Source organism: Apodemus sylvaticus, chromosome 23 (genome assembly GCF_947179515.1).
Source record: "Apodemus sylvaticus chromosome 23, mApoSyl1.1, whole genome shotgun sequence".
Taxonomy (NCBI): Eukaryota; Metazoa; Chordata; class Mammalia; order Rodentia; family Muridae; genus Apodemus; species Apodemus sylvaticus.
Window position 1 is genome coordinate 38,084,714 of NC_067494.1, and position 21,603 is coordinate 38,106,316.

The window sequence follows — 21,603 nt, forward strand, 5'->3', positions numbered from 1 at the left end:
ATCTATGCATTAACTGAAGGATTCAAAATTTGAATTGACTCTGGGAAGGTGGCAGAATTCCTGGAAGATGGGGTGATTAAAGGTCATAGGTGACATGGGTGGCTAAAGGCTATGGTTGGTTTGAATAGGTATGGGCCCATGGACTCATGTTTACATGCTTGGCCCAGAGGGAGTGGCACTATTAGGAGCTATGGCCCTGTTGGAGTAGGTATCATTGCTGTGGCAGGCTCTGAGGTCTCCTGTGCTCAAGCTATAGCCAGCGACACAGTCTCCTTCTCCTGCCTGCATATCAAGATGTAGAAGCCCTAGCTCCCCACAGCCCCCAGCACCATGTCTGCCTGCCCTCTGAGACACTTCCCACCATAATGATAATGGACTGAACCTCTCGACTATAAGCCAACCCCAATCAAATGTTCTCTGTCCTAAGAGTTGCTTTGGTCATGGTACCCATTCCCAGCAATGGAAACCCTAACTGAGACAATGACACACCTTTTAAGTGTGCATTGTCCCATGTTTTCTTCCTGTAATTTTCTTCCCACATCACAAGATGAAGAATGTTACTCTATCACATGCTCCCCTACAGGATGTTCAACCTTGTCTTGAGCCCACAGTACGTGAACCATCTAACCATGGACCAAAAGCCCTGAAACCATGAGCTGAGATGATAAGGCTTTCTACACTCCCCCCTAATCCCTCCCCCAAAGATTTATGTTGGCTATTTGGCACAGTGAACAAAGTCTGCAAACACACTGCCTAAACAGAATACCACACACTGGTGGATGTCACTGTCACATGTATTTTCTTCCAATTGTGGAAGATGAAGTAATTAACAGAGCTGCTTGCTTCTGAGGGCTTTTTCTTCCTAGCTTTCTGTTACCCATGGTCCTTTCTCTGTATAGGTAAGCCCTTAGTATCCTTTCTCTTAGTAGCCCCGTGGACCAGGAACACACCCTCATAGTCCCTTCAACCTTAGTAACCTCATTAGATCCTCATCTCCACATACAATTAATTGCATCAAATTAGAGCATGCCATAGGAGATGGCCATGAATCATTCTATAACATTAATTCATCTATATATGATGTTAAGTGTGCTAAGAAATCTCAGTGTGAACTCAGCATGCTACAGGCATTAATGTGGTTGGAAAGTGGGTGTTTCCCTCTTTATTTACCAACCATTCCCGAATTAGAATGAACTTATCTGTTTCTCTCTGTGCCCTTGCTTCAGGCTTTAATAGGCCTTGCTATTTAAATGCAGCCTCTTTGTATATGAGGGTGACTTTCCCCCTTTCCCCCTAGCTTTACACATCTCCTCTCCTCCCTCCCTCCCTCTGTATAGAGACTTATCTCTGTAGACATCTGCAATATCTTATCTTTAGTTGTGATATATGGCTTTGATCTCTCAAATATTTATTGCCCTCAGAATCCATGTAGACCTCATAGGGACTCCACAAGTGCTTTTGCTCTCTTGTTACATCCCAGTGAGACCATGCTTTTCTTGAAGAAAGATGCTTGGATTAGGCCAGTGCTTCTCAAGTGCACTTGGCTCATGCATCTCTGGGGGATTGTGTTAATGGGGCTATGGAGTCACTGCCTCGTGTCTGAGGAGGCAGGACCTGGGGGTATGCATTTTAACAAACTCTTAGCTACTGCTTCTGCCAGGGAAATCTCAGATAAAAGAATGCAAAATTTCTCTGTCGAAAGCAATTCCTTTCTTACTTCACCTTTATCTTTCACAAACAGAAGACATGAAGCTATTTTGTAATGGACTATCTTTTCTTAATTTATCTTTTAACCTGTATGCACTGATTCAGCCTAGATCCAAGACATGGGGAAGGTCAATGTGCACTGTGTTCCTGGGAGCAAAAGTCAGGGAAAAGTATCATTTACACAGACGTCTATGTGGTTGTGTGATCTTTGTTACTTGACCCGAAGGTAACATGTATAATAAAGCAGTGATTCCAATCAATTAAAGTTCAGTTTTCCTCCACAGCATGAAGCTGTGCAGGACACTATTTCCATGAGGAGGCAAAACACACCAGTTCTGTGGTTGGAGGGAATAAACAAGGAAATTGTGAAGTGTTTTTTTTTTTCCTGCCACCCCCCCTTTGAACACACAGCGCTTCATGTGAAATTATCTCCTGGAATTTACTTTTATTCTAGAGGAAAAATAAAAATGTCTTCAGGGGATTTTGGTTTGCAACGGCTTGCTCATTTACTCCTGTCCTTCCCATTTTACACATAAGATAACTTTGGTTGCATTAAATTCTAACAAACAAGAACACATTTAAAAAAATACCTCCTTTTTATTTTATTCAGTGGCTAGGTCTAGTTTCCTACAAAATGCTTTCTAAATTCAGTTTCTTATCATGGGCTCCATCCAGAATAAAATATACAGAGCCCCTGGAGCACACCAGCTGTTTCTGTACCCTGGCCAATATATCTCAGGGAGAGGTCTGCATGCAACATGGGCAATCGTTTTAAAAATATGAAATATACAAACCCAACTAAAACATCAAGTATTTAGATCTGCTCAGTGGGAAGGAGACGCAGAAAGGGGAAAGAGACAGTAGCTTATTATTGGCTCTTTTACTTTGAACTGTGGATTTCCAGGCTGCGGTTCAGGCTTCTATTTTTACCTATAATATTTCAGAGCATATTCTTGCATGTTTTAAAGTCAAACGGGAGAATGAGGGTCTAAAAGATGGAGCGATTTTTCTTTTAATTAAATTCCTTTATCACATTTTCTTTTCAGTGAGGGATTCCAGGAGGTGAAGAAAAATGCTTCTCTCAGTCACCACCTTTTTAAACAATGAAAGAGGGGGTGCAGAGGTACAGAGTGCAGCCCACGGGAACTTTGCTCAGGAGGGGACCTTTTCCTAGAGTCTCTGTCCTCAGGGAATTCTCTTATGTGGTGTCCTCAGCCTGCCTTTGGCAGAACACTGACACTGTAGCAGATGTGACAGTGTGGCCATTCCAAGGTTTGCCGTCAGCCATTTTGACATTCATCCAATACAGTAAGAACCCCACCCCAAATCTGCTAGATGTTACGTGACCAAGTACAAAGAGTGTGAGATCCTATCTGCAGATTCTTGTCAAGTGGCTTAAAGACGCTGGCAGCAATGCCAACCATGACATGCTCAGCAAATCCCTATCTCACTCACTCAAGGGAGACAGACTTTCACCTCCCAAATGATGCTCTTTCTTAGGCTTGGAGTTTTCAGTTATCCTTGGTAACAATACTGAAGGACACAAAGATTGTGTACCCTAGTCTCAACCTTGTTGCCTGCTAGAAAACCAGCTCTGCTCTTATTGACAGGAGTGAGTCTCTAGTGATAACTTTTCCTTTATTATTGAGAACTCTGAGAGTTGACGTCATGTACATATTCCTTGGGCGCAATACTATGTGAGGATAGAAGCCTTATCCAGCCATCCATACCTCCGACTTGCATTCCCCTGGCTTCATGTGCCCTGAGAGCTCAGTTCCTGTCTGCATGTGTCTGTTTAAAAGCCTGGAGACTGATTGGCTCATTTATCCATTCAATTATTGTGTGTTCAGAGTGGTCAATGCAGCAACAAATCCTCAGGAGAAACAGTGAAGGGAGGGAAGATTCATCTTGGCTCCAAGTTTCAGGAGTTTCAGTTCATGGCCAATTGATGTTCTCACTTTGGGTCTGCACAAGGCAGAGTATCATGGTGGTAGGAACTGGTAGAAGAAAGGGTGGTTCACCTCATGGATGCCAGGAAGCAAAAGAAGAGAGAGAAGATTCTGGAACAAGATAAGTCTTTCAAAAGCCCAGCTCCATTGATCCAATATTCCCACTAGGTCCTACTTTCTAAGATTTGACCAGCTACCATTGTATTAGTGAAACTCCCAAGGTATTGTTACGTCATGACTCCATTAATAGATTAACTTGTTGATAAGGTGAGAGCCCAGCCCATCATGGTCTAGTTTCTTCCCCAAAGCCTCATTTGTTGGCAGACAAATTTTTAACAGGAGCCTTTAGGGTCGTTTCAGATTCAATCTGAAATATCCATTCATCCAAGGTCTGGTGAGCTCACTATTCAGTAGACCACACTTGGGACTTTTACTTCCTTGGAAGGCTCACAGACAGTAGGGAGAAGATTATCACAGTGTGGCAGTAAGCACACTAAGCAGAGAGTTGGATAGTTTCAAGGAGGCATTCCTGCATCTGAGTGCCTGATGGATGTGGACCAGCCAACCCACCTCCAGGTACACCATACATATTTTAGGGTAGACAAATGAAATTTCCTAGAGTTAGTATACAATCTACTAAACTTGCAAAGAGATATGCGAAAGAGTTGGTTGGTTGGTTGGTTGACTTGTTGGCTTGCTTGCTTGTTTTAAGAGAAATTGATACTAGTCATACTCTGAAGGCCTTCAACATGATAGGAAAGTTGAATCTACAGGCTATAGATGGAGAACTCAGGGTATACCTTAAGGATTAAGGCAAAATAAATTCTTTACCAACAAATGGCATGTAGGGATCAGATCTTGTACGATCTTTTCTGCCAAGTCAAGAAATGTACATGCCATTATTACTGCAATAAAACTGAAGGATTTTCTTCAGAAAAATCCCTGTCTATCAGGTATTACAGAGAAACAAAATGTCAAAGCATATATGTTCCTACTCTCATTTGAAAAATGCATCAAAACCCACAACACAACACAAAAAAATCAAACAAAGAAAACCCTCAAATTTTTGCTATTCATTCTTGGTTCCACAACAAAAAAGGCCAGAATCATACAGATCCAGATACTTTTGTGACTTTATTTGTGCCTGACCAAGGCCTGGATGGTTTTTCCAAGTCTGTCAAATTGCAAGTTTTTTTAAAAAAAGGAATCCAAGAGTTTTATCTCAGCAGCTATCAGATGTCTAACTGTGACTGTAAGCAGAACCAGATAACGCTCTGACCCAACCTCCTGAATAGCAGAGAACTTTATTGAATTTCCTCAGGAAGCTAACCTTGCTCAGTGGCACCAAGAAGCCAAACTACTGATCATGTTAAACGATACAAGAGAACTGAGGAATGCCAGAGTGGTGTCCCGAAGCTTTGCCTGTATTTCTAATGAATGGATTGCAGCATATTGCATTGTGGCTGAGGCCTAGCAGCACTGAAAGCAATCGTTCATCTGTAGAATGTCCATTTTAAGCACTACTGGTATTGTGACCACCTAAGTACATAGATACCCTAGGGTCATCGCCACTGACAGCAAGCCTCATTTACAGCTGGTGTGCCTTTCATGATCTTTCCACTGCTGGTAAGACCACCTGAATTAAAATGACCACATCTTATCTGTGTGTGTGTGTGTGTGTGTGTGTGTGTGTACCCATGATGTGTGTATAAGTACAGGCCTGTATGCACGTGCTGAGGTTGGAAGAAAACCTTGGGTGTCATCCAGTTTTCTTTGAAGACACAGTCTTTGAGTGATCTGAATGCCACTCAGTAGTTTAAGCTGGCTGAAAGGAATCCTCTTCTTTATGCCTCCTGAGTACTGCAATTTCAAATATGTTGCACCGTGCTCAGCCATTTTTACATGGGTCTGGGGCTCAAACTCTAGTCCTCACATTAGTATTGCAAACACCTTACCAATCAAGCTCCTCCTCAGCCTCAGTCTCTTTTTACAAGAGATTCACCCATGTTGTTCCTAACTTTTTGGACCAGTGGTTTTCTTGGGAAGCCTAGAAATCTATATTATAATAAATCTGCTGTTTTGTGGTTTGTATGGTTTATCGAATCTTGAAAACTAATTGCATACCATTCCTGTTAATTTTGAGGTATGTTTGGTCCCAAGTAGTACAATTACATGCCTCACAGCAACATTCTGGTTGGTGACAGAGCACATAGAAGGTGGTGCCCACGTAAGATCATGGTACCTACTAGATGTCATAGCAATCTTAGTTCATGTAAATATATCCAACCATCCATCTCTTATGGCAAGTTTGCTAGTGTTTTCTATCTCAGGATGCATTTCCCTTATAATTTATGCTGTGATATTTTGTGCAGATCTGATAACCAGGATTTTATTAAGTCACTTTATTAAAGTATCATGTCAAAGGCTACTCTAATAAAAAATGATTCCTTTTGCTCCATATCCTTTTTGTTTAAGAGAGGATCTCCTTATATATGGCTGACCTAGAATTCACTGGGAAGATTGGGCTGATCTCAAACTCAAACAAAGAGATCTACCTGCCTCTGCCTCACAAGTGATGGGATTAAAGGTATGCACCACAATTTGTAGCTCTCACTTGCTTTAAAATAATTAATTGGTTATTGAAAACCATTCATATATATATATATATATATATATATATTCATGTGTTTTTTTCCATTGGCATCTTCATTGTCAAGACACATGGTTACATAATTTTCTGTTACAAATTTGATAGCCAGCCATCAGATAGAGGGCAAGAAAGCTTTGCCCCTTGCAAAGTTTATGTCTCAGGGTGGTTTGTTTAAGATATATTTATATTTTTACAGAATATAGATATCCTTGACAACAAGGTGAATGTTTGTCAATCTTTCCACACTTCACAGATCGTTCTCCCACCTCTAAGGACTTTCAGCTCCTCCCTGCTTTCTTCGCCATGGTACAATTACCAAGATCAGATCTAAGGGAGAACAGTGAAGTGAGGTTCATCTTAGCCATGTACAAGGAAGAGGAGGAGGCACTGGCGAGATTATGTTCTTCCCCCCCTGGTGATGAAGGGGTGCTGTTTATAGTCTGATTACATGAATATGAGTTTCATGATTTTTTTAAATTCTAGCACCAGCAGCGGGGTTCCTTCAGCAGAAAACCTTGATTGAGATGCTAAAGGCAATGAGGACTAAGTGGAGCTGCTAATTAGACACTTTGACTGAGAGGTGCAGGGAAAGTGAGCCCTACGGAACAGCAGGGATGGCCTATGCGTCCAACATCTGACAATCCAAATTTTCAGACTGCAGAGGTAATAGATGTACTCTAATTCTCTCTGGATAGTTTTGATTTGGGGGAGTCTTGTCAGGCCAATAAAATATTGATAAATCAGGAATAAAATGAATCACTAACATGTTATCCCATTCCTTAGTGAGTTAAAAGTATTGACAAAGTAGCTAGATGCTGAACCTAATACATCCAGTGTATTCTTTGGTTGTGTGGACCAAACTCCCCATAAATAATGATGCTGGTATTTTAATGAACTGCTGTCTTCTGCTTTCATGCTTTTCTTTGTGACTGAAAAGGAAGCTGGATATTAGCAGCCTAGGAATACAATAAAATGTTCCAGTGCCACATAATTCAATCACTTAGGATGCAGCCAGGTCACCAATCTGGGTCTCCTTGTTCCGTGTCATACTGCCACAAACTCAGCCAACCTGGACTTGTATTTGATGTGTAAGATTCTCTGGCTTGTCTCATGAATGGTTCAAATCAAATATTAGCAGGTAAAAGTATATGCACATTCTCTTCTGGAAGGCATCTGTCCAAAAAATAAGCCTGTAACTAGAAAACTAGAAGACTGCCCAACAAACACAGCATGTTTGTAAAAAAGGGGGTGAGGTTGAATATACAATAAGAAATTCTGTGTTTCTGATCTGCCTGCTGAGCCCTTGGCTGTTTTTTGTTTACCTTTTAGTTTTGTGCTATTGTTACATTGTCCAAAAAATTTAGGATATTAGTTATCTTGATAAAATTGTCCTGCTGATGCATTTCTTTTTATTCCCTATTCATGTTAAAAATAATGTCTCAAACTTAGTCCTCTCTTGCTTGATACAATGTATCTCTGATTTGTAGGATTTCACTCCTAGACCAATTTATATAATCATGCTAGGAAGCTTTCTAAATCATTTTTTCTTCCTTAATATTGATTGACAAGTTTGCTCCAAATCATTGCTTTAATTATTTAGGGATATAACTCACCTTGGTGCAGGACCATGGCAATCCACACTTGGCCTAGATTTTCTGTTAGTCCAGTCAAATTTCCTGAAAGAAAAAGGAAGAGGAGGAGGAAGAGCAAGAGGAGGAGGAAGGGGAGGAGGAGGAAGAAGAAGAGGAGAAGAAGGAGAAAAAAGAGAAAAAAATGAACCTTAAAATAGGCAAATTTAGTTTTAAAGCTTTCCATATCTTGGTTATGAAGACAACGAATTTCACTTTGACCAAAGTTTTAGTTCCATTTTCAGTCTAGAGGAACAGGCTTGCATTGTGTTCCAAGATTGCCCTGCATGCACTGAGCCAGGGGATGAGAGAAGTTCAGAGGAATTCTTTCTATAGATCTTTGGTTCAAGAGGAACAACAAAGGCTTTGTCTTACCCCTTCTGTCTCAGCTGCCAATTTTAGAGGTTGCCTGGTGGCCAACCATTTGCAACAGAAAGTGAGACTTCCAAGAGCCAGGTATCCTCAAGAATTTCTGTCAGTTTCCAAGTTTGTGACCTCTCCATATATATGAGACTTGATCTCCCAGGATCCCACAGGACTTGCCCAAAGGGCTTTCCTGTTGGGGCAGTTCCAAGTATCACATATGCATAGATGACATCGATAAACTCGAATCTGGAAATGAGAGCATGCTGACACAGGTGGCAAGCTCTTAGGCCTTTCAAGGACCTGCTTTGTGAAATCGTGAGGAGGAACAAGGGAGGCTAACAGTATCTTTTATAGAGCTTTCTGGTCATGTTATGGGTTCCCGTCAGAAGGCAGCTCCTTACTGCTGAAAGATGAACCAGGAATGAGGCAAATTTTTCTTTAGTTCTGTTCTTCAAGACAAAGACTCGGAAAATGCCTTTCAAGCAATGTCATAAAGAAAACAGAACTTGAGTGTATGGCCTACACCTAACTCACAGTTATCACTCCTAAACGCTTTCTTCAGTGTGCTGTGTGGGACCCTAAAGTAGGACACTTTCCAGAATAAGAACTCATCATCCCAAATTTAATTCATTTTTTTTTAAGATGGATTCCAATCTTCACAGCATGCTGCTATCTATTTAATGAAAACCAGGGCATGCATATTCCTTTCATTAAAATCTTCGAGTTAAAATGAGTTTCCAGTGTTTTATTTATTATATTTAAAAGTTTCCTGCATTAATATTACATTGTACAGTTCCTAATTTTAGTCATGGATTTATTAAATAATAAGCAAATAAAAGTAAATTATTCAATTTTCGTACACATCAATTACTTTATGTGATCAAGGCTTGTGTTTTTTATCAACAGGCTGTGAGAATCACAACCTTTTAACAGTTGATAATTCCTCTGAAATCACTAACATTTAGACTGTGGGGGTTTGAGCTTCCCAACAATATGTATTCTTAAAGTTCTGGCAGAGAATACATGGTGCTTTCAGCATCATTGTTGCAGGGCAAGACAAGAAACACTGTGGAGGAAAACACAAATGCATTGGTAAATAGAGATCAGACTAGAACACCATGTTCCTCCTCACTTCAGATTTGTCAGAGCAACAGAGCTTCAAAGAATGCTTCATACAAATGGTCTGGGGTCAGGGCTGTGGGGGAAAACAATTTTACAATGGTTTTATTTATTATTTAAAAAATGTTACCCAGTATATTTGCTCAGATTTCTTTCCCTCTCCACTCAGTTCTAAGTCCTCCCTTAACTTCCCACCCATCCAAATTCCTTCCTTCTTTTCTTCCTCCCTCCTTTCTTCCCTTACAATGGAGTACAGTTTGTACTGGCTAATCACTGACTCTCTCTCCCTGAAGCAATACAAATGCCAACAGCTCCTCGACTGGGGTTGAGACTTCATGCATAGCTTCCCTTCTCCCTTCCGGCTTTTTGTTTATCTTGAGATTGTGTATGTCTTCATTTGCTGAGTTCATATGTGTACCTGTCCTGCCCATACGTGCACCTATCCTATTCATATGTGCACCTGCACTGTTTCCATGAAGTCATCCTCCTCCTCTGGTGCTTGCAACCTTTCTGCTCCTTCTTCAGATCCCCAGGCCTTGAGAGAAGGGCTATAACATAGACATTCCATTTAAGGTGAAACCCTTCAGTCTCTCATGCTCAGCACATTAACCAGCTTTGGATCTCTGTGTAAACTGATGTCTATTGGAAGAGTAAGCTTCTCTGGGAGGTCGATTCATGGGCATAGCAGTCAGTCATTAGGAATAGCTTTGATAATGAGTAGACTAGGGATAGGTTTTCACCTAGGGGCCATGACTTAGGTAGCCCCGGTTCTCTGCTGCATTGACAGTGTTAGGTATGGGTTCCATCTCAGGTAACAGACCTAAAAGTCCAAATTCAAGATGTGGTTGGTTACTTCATAATTTCATGCCTCTATTGCACCAGTATGTATAGCTTGCCAGGCAGGCCATTATTTTCGCTGTCCTGGTTCCTAGATGGGTAAGACTGATGATGACTGATCTCCTCTGGTAACGTGCACAGTACCTTCCATCGCTATGAAACCTAGCCAGTAGGGATGCAGGGTCAAGGTGAGTACCATTAGCATCTCTCCATGTTTGATTCAAGTATGTGTTGTCTTCAGCAGAAGGGTCTTACATTCAAGTTGTGGAGAATAACCAACAGCTTGTTATGATCAGGTGGTCGGTGGGGGCTGCACTGGACAACAACTCAAAAACAGGTAACCAGTTCTTGGTATTGGATAATTTATTTGGTAGTGTATGGTGTTTAGCTGGGGCCTCGTTCTCCCATTTATAGGGCAATCACATTTAAACTGAATACAGCAAAGTTAACAAACTTAAACTAATTTACATATACTTATGTATGTTACAGTATATATAAGGAAGCTTCTGCAGTAGTAGGTTTTCATATGGTCTTTTAAAAAGGCATCTAATGTTGGTTACAATTTCCTGTATTCTTTTACCTACCCTACCCTCCTGTCCCCTGCCTCACTTAATCCTTCTTGCTCCATTCACCATCCCTTTCACCATCATAACTATGTTTTATTATGGGAGGCTACCTTGAACAGGGCATAAATATGAAATTAGCACTGGAGACTTGATGGGTCTTAGGAGCTTTGATGCATGGAGCATAATGGCAGGAGTTTGTTTTATTACTGGATTCATATCTTCCCTCCCCTCATTCCATTTCTCTCTGGATCCCATGGAGCCAGGGTTGGTCTCAAAGTCATTCTATAGCCAAAGTTGATTTCTTCAATATCCGATCCTCAGCCTCCACCTCCACCTCATGAGAATTAGATTATAGGCGCTCATCATCACTTACCTTTATTCAGTACTTGCCATCAAACCCAGACCTTTGTGTATACTAAGGTAAGCACTCTAACAACTGAGCACCATCAATGCCCTGAACTCAATTTCTTTATGCGTCCTTCCCTCCCTAGCGTCTTCTTTCTGTCCTTACTTGCCTGGTCTGTATGTCCTTTCCGATCTCCCTCTTTGTCCCTTGTTCCCTTCTTTTCTTTACCTTCATAATCTAGCGGTCATTCTCCCAAGGGGACAGTGACATGCCAGGTGTGTAGTTGTAACACATACTTGCCCCCTGGTGATCTGGAATGAAAACCAAACTTGGAATCAAAGCAATGGTGCTTGGCCCCAGCTCTGCAGCTCACGGGCTGTACGACCTTAGAAAGCTCTCCAGTCCCTCTGAGCTTTAGGTTTCTCTGATGGCTTACCTACTTTGTAGAAATTCTGGAAAAGGCACATAATGAGAGATATTAGATCCTTGCATCGGTTGCAAGGATGATGAGAATTATCCAAGTCCAGCCACGACTTCTTTCTGGTTGGCGTATTATGTGGTTGTTCTCACGGTTTCCTCATGCCTTCTGTGAAATGCAAACACTCAATCATTGTCTTTTATTCATCACACATTATTAGATAGAAGAAATGACCCTTGAATAAAAGCACATGAAATGATAATACCTAGCCTCAGGTTATGCAAATCAAACTAGGTTTGGGAGTAGACAGCATTACAAGATCTGTTCCCAATCCCATTTGCAGGAGACACTCAGAGACTCAGGGTCATGCTTGCTCACAATTCCACTCTGAAATTCTTTTCTTCTTCTTCTTTTTTAATAGAATATGTTCTTTATTTAAATTTCAAATGTTATCTCTTTTCTTGGTTTTGCCCCCAGAAACCTCCTATATCATCCCTCTCCCCTTGCTTCTATGAGGGTGTTCCCCCACCCACCTCCCCACCCTCGCATTCCCCTACACTGGGGCATTGAGTCTTCACAGGACCAAGAAACCCTCCTTCCATGGTCCAACAAGGCTATTCTCTGCTACATATGCAGCTAGAGCCATGGGTCGCTCCATGTGTACTCCTTGGTTGGTGGTTTAGTCCCTTGGGAGCTCTGGGAGCTCTGGTTGGTTGATATAGTTCTTCCTATGGGGATGCAAACCCCTTCAGCTCCTTCAGGCCTTTCTCTAACTCCTCCACTGGGGACCCCATGATCAGTTCAGTGGTTGGCAGCAAGCATCCATCTCTGTATATGTCAGCCTTTGGCAGAGCCCCTCAGGAGACACCTACATCAGACTCCTGTCAGCATGCACTTCTTGGCATCCACAATAGTGTCTACATTTGGTGACTGTATATGGGATGAATCCCCAGGTGGGACAGTCTCTGGATGGCCTTTCCTTCAGTCTCTGCTTTATACTTTGTCTCCGTATTTGCTCCTGTGAGTATTTTGTTCCCTCTTCTAAGAAGGACCAAAGCACCCACACTTTGGTCTTCCTTCTTCTTGAGTTTCATGTGGTCTGTGAATTGAATCTTGGGTATCCCAAGCTTCTCTCTGAACGGTCTTAAAATATCAGAACTTCCCTCATGGGCCTGAAGGGCTGACATTCTTACTGTCTCTGTGTTTGGATCTTTTGGCAAATGCACCGATGCCATATGGTGTCTGGAGAGATTAATTTTTACTTCATTCTGAGACCTGTTTACTCTTGCACATTCCTTTTAAGAGAAATCTGTCACCAGGCCTGACTTTCTAAAATCCTTTGAAAATGTGCTGGTCTCATTTACATTTTGATCAAGAAAAGAAAAATACATAACATTTTATTTCCTTTTGCTAATTCATTGAATTATTGTTTGTTTGCAGGCCTTGCATGATATCCAAAACAGATTTCTAGGGACAAACTCAAATATAAAGAATATACAAAGAGCTGAGAAAGCCCTGTGCTGCTTCTGACCTGGGTTACCATAACAGAATGAACACTAGCTAAGGCTTTACATATCTCAGCTCTCAGCTCTCATAAAACTCTGATACCACAGGGCTTCACTGCACGCACTGTGCGGTCAAAGGGTTAAGCAAGCTTTCTATTTTATGGGCCCTTAAATCTTAAGTGATGTTCAGTGTTGAGCATTACAAGGACAGCCAGGAGAGGTATGTATAACTCTTTTGCCTTCACATCAACTAAGTAAGAGTTTGAAAGCTTGGTTAACACCCCAGGAACAAGAAAAGCATTAAAGCATTTGCCAGACACAAGGGAGAGGAGTTGCATTAAGATTCCCCCCTACTTCAGAAAGTGCATGTGCACACATGCAAACACACATGCATTCGTAACCTCACGCAGAAACACACACCTGTGCATACTCAAATTAAATACACTTAGGAAGGCCCCCTTTGTCAAAAGAACAAACTGATCTTTGCAATATTGTAAATATTTTTTAAAGGGTCAGTTTCCTTATAAACTGTGAGCATTATCTAATATGGAAAGATCTAAGCCATGTTTCTAGGAATTGTGAATCATCATGGCTTCTTGGTTCTTAGAAGTCTTTCTGGTTGGTTCTTAGTCCTTTTGGCTTTTCTTTAAAATTGAATATTTATATTTCAAACCTCAGTATGTTTCTCATGGTCTTGGTTATCTATAAGCCTTTTGGATATTACTTTTATTATTTCTTTGTTGTAATTTATATGTATATATATATATATACCCCTTGAAGTAGTTACCTACATAGAGTGCTTTCATCTTCAGCATTACAAATTGTTCCCTTTAGGAACGAAAAGATCCTAAGAGGCTTCAGTTTACACATACATGTCTCTATATAACATTACCTTCTCTCTTTTATTTTATAAAAACAAACAAACAAGCAAGCAAGCAAAAAACCTAACAATGTCTGTGTGCCTGTGTGCACTTCTGTGTGTGAGAATGTATGTGGACCTTGGTGGGTATCTGTATTTGAACATCTGTGTACTGCGTGTGCAGTTGGAAGCTCCTGTTTCCTTGCCCTGAGGCCAGAAGAAGGTGTCCGGTATTCTCCTCTGTCATTCACCACCTGCCCCTTTGGGTTTGGATCTTCTCTTGAAACTGAGGCTCCCCCTTTCTTGGCTAGGCTGGAAGCCAGCAGGACTCAAAAAAAAACCTCCATGTCTGATTCTCTGGAGCTAGGGTAAAGCACAACACAGCATTTTACATAATGCTGGGATCCATATGACTGCACAGCAAGAGCTCTTTTTTTAAATAAATATTTTTATTTTCTATATTCTTTGTTGACATTCCAAATGATTTCCCCTTTCCCGGATCCCCCCTCCCCATATGTCCCATAAACCTTCTCTCCATCCATTCTCCAATCACCTCCCTCCTTTTTCTCTGTCCTTATATTCCCCTCCAATGCTAGATCAATCCTTTCCAGGATCAGGACCCTCTCCTTACTTCTTCATGGGAGTCATTTGTTATACGATTTGTGCCTTGGGTATTCAGGGCTTCTGGGCTAATTAATATCCACTTATCAGAGACTGAATTCCATGTGTATTCTTTTGTGACTGGGTTACCTCACTTAGGATGATATTTTCCAGATCAAACCATTTGCCTAAAAATTTTGTGAATTCATTGTTTCTAATTGCTGAGTAGTATTCCATTGTGTAAATATACCACATTTCTGTGTCCATTCCTCCTTTGAGGGGCATCTGGGTTCTTTCCATCTTCTGGCTATTATAAATAAGGCTGCTATGAACATAATGGAACATGTGTCTTTATTACATGCCGGGGAATCCTTTGGGTATATGCCCAGGAGAGGTATAGTGGGGTCCTCTGGAAGTGTCTCTTAACAACCAAGCCATCTTCCCAGCCCACTGTCCATCTTCTCATATAATATATTTACTCCATTAAAAGATATCTTTTCTAAACAGTGTGTTTTTAAGTGTGTATATATGATGCACCCTATTAATGCTACTCTATTAATTCTGTTCAACAGGTTTCTGTTTTGCTTGTACTGGGAAGAGAAATTCACATGGTAAGTGAATCAAATGTGGTAATCTGAAGTAAATTGCACAAAGAATTTCTATATAAATATATGTAAGTAACAAAGAACAGAAGCTGTAGACAACAGAATAAGATCTTCAAGGATGGAAGACACATGCCAATAAAATGATTATGACACTTCCATTTATTTTTGTACAGAATCTACTCTCTTTGACTATTCCTGCTATGATTCTTTTGAATTGCAACTTCACATTTAATTTTTCTCTTCTGTTTGGAGAGGATTTTTTTCCAAATCTCAGTGGTTACATGTCTAGTCTCTTCTTTTGTCACATTTTAAATTGCCTTATATGACTAAAACATAGATTCTATGTGGCTTTTTTTTCTGTCAGATAACCCCATCCACAAATGTCTCCGAGGTTTCAATCTGTTAATTTTCCTTATTCTTGCGTATGTGACTCTTGTCTATAACTGTAATTTGTCTGAATCATGATTCTATTGCCATGAGCAAGGCAACTCTTATTAAAGCAAGCATTCAACTGGGGACTTCTTATATTTTCAGAGGTGGCAGGTGCATTATTATCATGGTGGGAAGCAGACAAGCAAGATGCTGGAGCAGTAGTTAAGAGACACATTGTGATCCGTGATCCGCAGATAGCAGACCAAGAACTATAGAGTGGGCTTGGCACAGGCTTTTGAAACCTCAAAGGTCATCCCTAGCAATGCACATTTTTAAACAAGGAGACACCGACTAATCCTTCCAAGCAGTCATCAACTAGAGTACACAAACATATGAGTCTATGGGGGAGATATTTATTCAAACCACCAAATAACTAAAAAAATTGTAACCTGAGCTGGCTCAGGTAAAAGATGGCTCATCAGGTAAAAGTACTTGGTACACACGTCTCACAAACAGCAACCAATCCCTGTAGTCCATGGAGGAAGAAGGTTGGCTCCAGAATGCTGTTCTCCAACCTCTATATACAGATCGTAATATGCAGCAGGACACACACACACACACACACACACACACACACACACACACAACAGCAACAACCATAATCACAATCATAAAATAACTTGTTTTCCTTCTGCCTTTATTCATGGGACTCATGTAAGGCTTCCTTTAGGTGTGTTTCTGCCGTAGGCTTTGCATTCTGCTTTTGCAAAGCTCCTGGGTCATCATCATCAGTCCTGGGGGGTATTCTTTAGGTGCTGGATGTTGTTTGTTTGGTGTTGTTTTCTCACTGTCCTGTGTAGGTTGGCTGACACATTCTGAAAGTCACTGTACCAACGTAGAGTTGCGTAAAGCTGAGAAAAGAAAATGTAGGGTCTGCACCAGAATCTAGTTGTGTCATAGTCTTGATAGTTTACAGAAGTATCAAGAGTTCCTTTTGACCATGATCATTACTGCGATGAGACACAAAGTTCCCTGCCTGATCTCTCTAATTCTTACCTCTGACACTAGAAAATCAGACTTCAATATAAGAACGCCATCTAGCAAAATGTTTTGGGGCTACTTGCCTCGTGTGCACTGCTCTAGATAATTCTCATCTTCTGAAGTCACAGAATACCCTCCTCCTTCCGGGCCAATATAGCATATTGCCCAAACCATTACATCTGAGAGAGAGGTGGTGAAGGGAGGGAGTGGAAGAGGGAGGAATGGAGGGAGGGACTGAGAGGGAGAGGGAGAGGGAGGGAGGGAAGAATAGGGAAAGGGAGTGGGAGAGGGAGGGAGGGAGAGGGAGAGGAACAGCAAGAAAGGGGGAGAAGGAGGAGATTGGTTAAAATGAACTGTAAAGTCCCAAAGTTAGAGACCAGTCTTTGTAGTTACATACTCCATATTACCTTATTCACTGTTAGGAACCTCAGGCACAGAGGGAAAAGGATGCTAATGGGATCATGGTCCATCTCTTCCACACCTTCCTCATCATCTAATGAGCATCCAAATTAACACGGACATTACTCAGTGATGATGTTTCTCTTGTCAACTTCTCTGTCTTCCTGTAGGCTGGCTGTTTCTCATTCCATTCTGATGCCTCCCTGTTAACTCTACCACCGACTCCATCTTCACCTTTTCCTCTTCCAGAGAAACAAAGTCTTTGGACAGTAAATATCTTAATCATAGAAATCATATAACATAACCAAAATATCAGCCCAGTTGGCTTTTATTACAAATTGCAATGCCTTTTTTATTAGCCTTGACATTGTTCCTTGGAAACAGGCAGATGAAACAACACTCTTCTTTGAATACAAATCATTAAAAAATTATAAAGGCTACCTCACTCAGGATGACATTTTAGTCCCATCCATTTGCCTAAGAATTTTAGGAAGTCATTGGTTTTAAAACCTGAGTAGTATTCCATTGTGTAAATGTACAACATTTTCTGTATCCCTTCCTCTGCTGAGGGACATCTGGGTTCTTTTCAGCTTCTGGCTATTATAAATAGGTCTTCTATGAACATAGTGGAGCATGTGTCCTTATTATATGCTGGAGAATCCTCTGGGTATAGGCCCAGGAGTGGTATAACAGAGTCCTCTTGTAGTATTATGCCCAATTTTCTGAGGAACTGCCAAACTTATTTCCAGAGTGGTTGTACCAGCTTGCAATCCCACCAGCAGTGGAGGAGTGTTCCTCTTTCTCCACATCCCCACCAGCACCTGCTGTCTCCTGAGTTTTTGATCTTAGCCATACATGATATGCACTCACTGATAAGTGGATATTAGCCCAGAAACTTGGAATGCCCAAGACACAATTCACATATCAAATGATGTCCAAGAAGAAGGAAGAACAAAGTATGGATATTCTGGTCCTTCTTAGAAGGGGGAACAAATTACCCACGGAAGGAGATACAGAGACAAAGTGTAGAGCAGAGTCTGAGGGAAAGACCATCCAGAGACTACCCCACCTAGGGATCCATCCCATATACAGTTACAAAACCTAGACGCTATTACTGATGCCCACAAGTGCTGGCTGACAGGAGGCAGATATAGCTGTTACCTGGGAGGCTCTGCTAGTGCATGACAAATACAGAGAGAGACACTCTCAAACAACCATTGAATTGAGCACAGGGTCCCCAATGAAGGAGCTAGAGAAAGGACCCAAGGAGCTGAAGGGGTTTGCAGCGCCATAGGAGGAACAACAATATGAGCCACCCAGTACTCCCAGAGCTCCCAGGGACAAAACCATCAACCAAAGAGTACACATGGAGTTACCCGTGGGTCCAGACACATCGGCAGCAGAGGATGGCCTTGTTGGACAGCAAAGGAAGGAGAGGCCCTTGATGCTGGAAAGGTTCGATGCCACAGTGTAGGGGAATGCCACAACAAGGAAGAAGGTGGGGGTTGATTGGGGAACAGGGGGAGGGGAGATGGGTTATGGGTTTTGGGGGGGCAGGAAAGGGGCCAACATTTGAAATGTAAATAAAGAATATATCTAATAAAAAATAGAAAGGCCTTTATAAACCCAAACAACAGCCCCTAGTAGGAAGGGCTTGCTTGTTTCCCTCTGCCTGGAGCCTTCAGGAATTACATTACTGCCCCCTTCCCACCCATCCACAAACACAACTGCATGCTTCGACCTATCCTGTGCCTAAGTCGACTTGTACATTGTAGCCTAGGCACCTGATGCTCCTACCAATATGCTACTGGCGAAGCACGGCACTGAGATCTCCCCACCCCCACCCTCTGCGCTGAGCTGCTTTGCCACACAACCTTTTCCACCCAACTTTAACAAACCCAATTGTATTCAAGTAGGCTGCTGCCTACTAATGACAGTTATCACAAAGCTGATTATGATAATCAGAGAAATAAAGGCGCAGCAGTAGAGATGCACAGTGCGACGTCTGATCAGAAATCTTGCATTGACAAGGGCCTACACCTAGGACGGTCTATGCGAACCAATCTGGAATGGGTGATGTGATTACTAGATTACACAGTGGCTATAATTAGAAGCACGTTGGGGAACATATATTTTCATTAAAACTTGACAACTTCATGAAACAAACATGTCAATTAATGCTCCAGTCCCCCCCCCCCCCATAAACTTAACCTAATTCTAATTTGTTCACCCGTTCTATCTGCCTACACTGGTATATAGAATATTCTGTTGTACAGTGTGATTCAAAGTTATACCAATGCTTGGAAATGAGGGCTCCTATAGTAGCATGAATTGCTCGGTAAGCCATCATAACTGTAATTTAATCTTCAGATCACTAAAGAAAGAAAGAAAGAAAGAAAGAAAGAAAGAAAGAAAGAAAGAAAGAAAGAAAGAAAGAAAGAAAGAAAGAAAGAAAACATAAAGGCAAGTTCACCTTTTCTCATCTCAGACTCGAGGGATTTCCAGAGCATCACTGTTGACTTCAGGCCAGAGAACAGAATGGGATCAGTGAAGAGGGATCCAAGTGACTAGAAAAGCACTTCCCACGCATGGCATTCGGTGGGAGTGGAAGGACTTCAGCTGATACAAAACCTCCAGTTTAATACTTAGCCACTACACATAACATCCCGATAGCAAAGTTTTGAATCAAAAAGCAGCATATTGAAATCAACATTTGTGCGCAAGTACAAGTTGGTCCCAAGAAAATCTCAGATCAAAAACCCATGGCGGTCAGTATTAGTGACCATAGGTTTAGATGTGTCCTATGTGAGGTTGCTTCTAAGCAAAGAACTTGGCACTAGTGACAGCACAGAAGACTCTTGTTGAGGAATAGTGCTTAGTAAGTGTTTGCAGCAGTGCTGGATTTGCTCCAGCCTTCTCCCCCACCTTTTTTTTTTTTTTTCTTTTTTGGCATTTACTCACTTTGGAGATTTTCATGCATCTGTCGAGCCCGGTTTTTTTTATTTTCAGTCCCACAGTGAGAACAGTAGGGTGCATGTGTTGGTATGTCAGCCTTGGCAGGGGACAGAGGAGAGCAAGCTTGGTGTTTGCATATATTGTTGACATTGCTAATGTGTCACAGAGGCTAACAAAATTTGAGGAGCGCAATCTCTTCGCATGGAATTTATTCTCTCTTGTGTAAGGAAAATACCATTTCTTCCACGAAGTGTCTTTTAGAAGTACTGCCTGCTCACCCCATCTCATAGCCAGCGATATCATTGTGTATCTGAACACAAACTTTACATTCAATTAAAAAAGTTTCAGTTATGATCCATCTACCTTGGGTTGAATGTCTTTCAGGAAAAAAAATTATATTAAGACCCGTTTTGAAATTTCTGGAGTTTTGAACCTCAAGATCTGTTCAAATGCCAACTCTTAGTTTTACAAATTATGTGACTTAAAAAAAAATCTGACACTCACAAACCTCACTAGGTGTTATGCTCACATCCGAAAATTTGGGAGAGCAAAATAGCACCCATAGTAGTGATGGATATTAAAGGAGACAATCTGGGACAACTCTCAATCCAGTGCTTGGGAAATTACTGGGGCTCGATGACTATTGGCTATCGTAATCGTATCAGGATATCAGCATAATCCTGGACTAAGTGACTCTTAAATAGCTCTCTTCATGTCGGTTACTGATCTTAGTGTGGGCACCCAGGTAACCCCAGTTCCCTGTTTGTTGTTTTGGTAGAGTGTTACCATCCACCATCAAAGTTGCTCTGGTGACCCCTCTGCGTAACCATTCATCTCTCTACAAGTCTTGACGAGGCATCTGCACCAAGATCAACCTCTTTGTCTCCAAATTTATAAAATCAACAGAAGTGATAAATGGTGAATTTTGTGGGCTACAATGTGAACAAAATGGAAAGCATCAAAGAAATGGAGACGATGCCATTCACTATGGTCCCTATAGTCTTCGAAGCACACAAATATAACTCCTTGTTATTGATGGTAGGGGAAGCAGGAAATGATTCTTCAGCAAGGTCATATCATCTTTGGTGGCTAGTAAGGTCTAGGATAGATAGCTGTGTGTCAGTGGTCCATGTATCTTGTCCTGTGAGAATATTCCATAGGTCCTGGACTTCATTTTCTTGAAAGCTGCCCTTGTTGTTCAAGTAGTTGGCAAAGATGCTTTGACCTTTGACTCCTAGGATTGTTTGATAAATAAATCCAAAGCAGTCCCTTTCAATGTACCCGGAGATAAAGCTGGTATCATTTAAGTATGCAAAAATTGAAAAAGAGAGTCCCACTTAAACACGTTTTCAAGTCATGTTGAAAGAGATTTGCAATTTGACAAGGACGTGTGAATCTGGGTTCTAAAGCTCAGAAGTATGCACAAAGCAGTTTGCAGCCCACACCATGAAAACTAGAGCTTCGCAGCCCCCATTTGAAAACTGTCCTTTGTCTTCCCCATCACCATAATTAACTAGTTCCTATTCATTAAACAATGAAACAGACAATTAAATAGTAATAATAGCCTTTTAATTATGAAGGTATTGTTATCTGCATGGAACATGAAGAGGGGGGGATTGCTTTAGTTGCGTTTCCAACGTCTGCCTCCCTGATTTTTAAATACGGAAAGAAGAAAATGTTC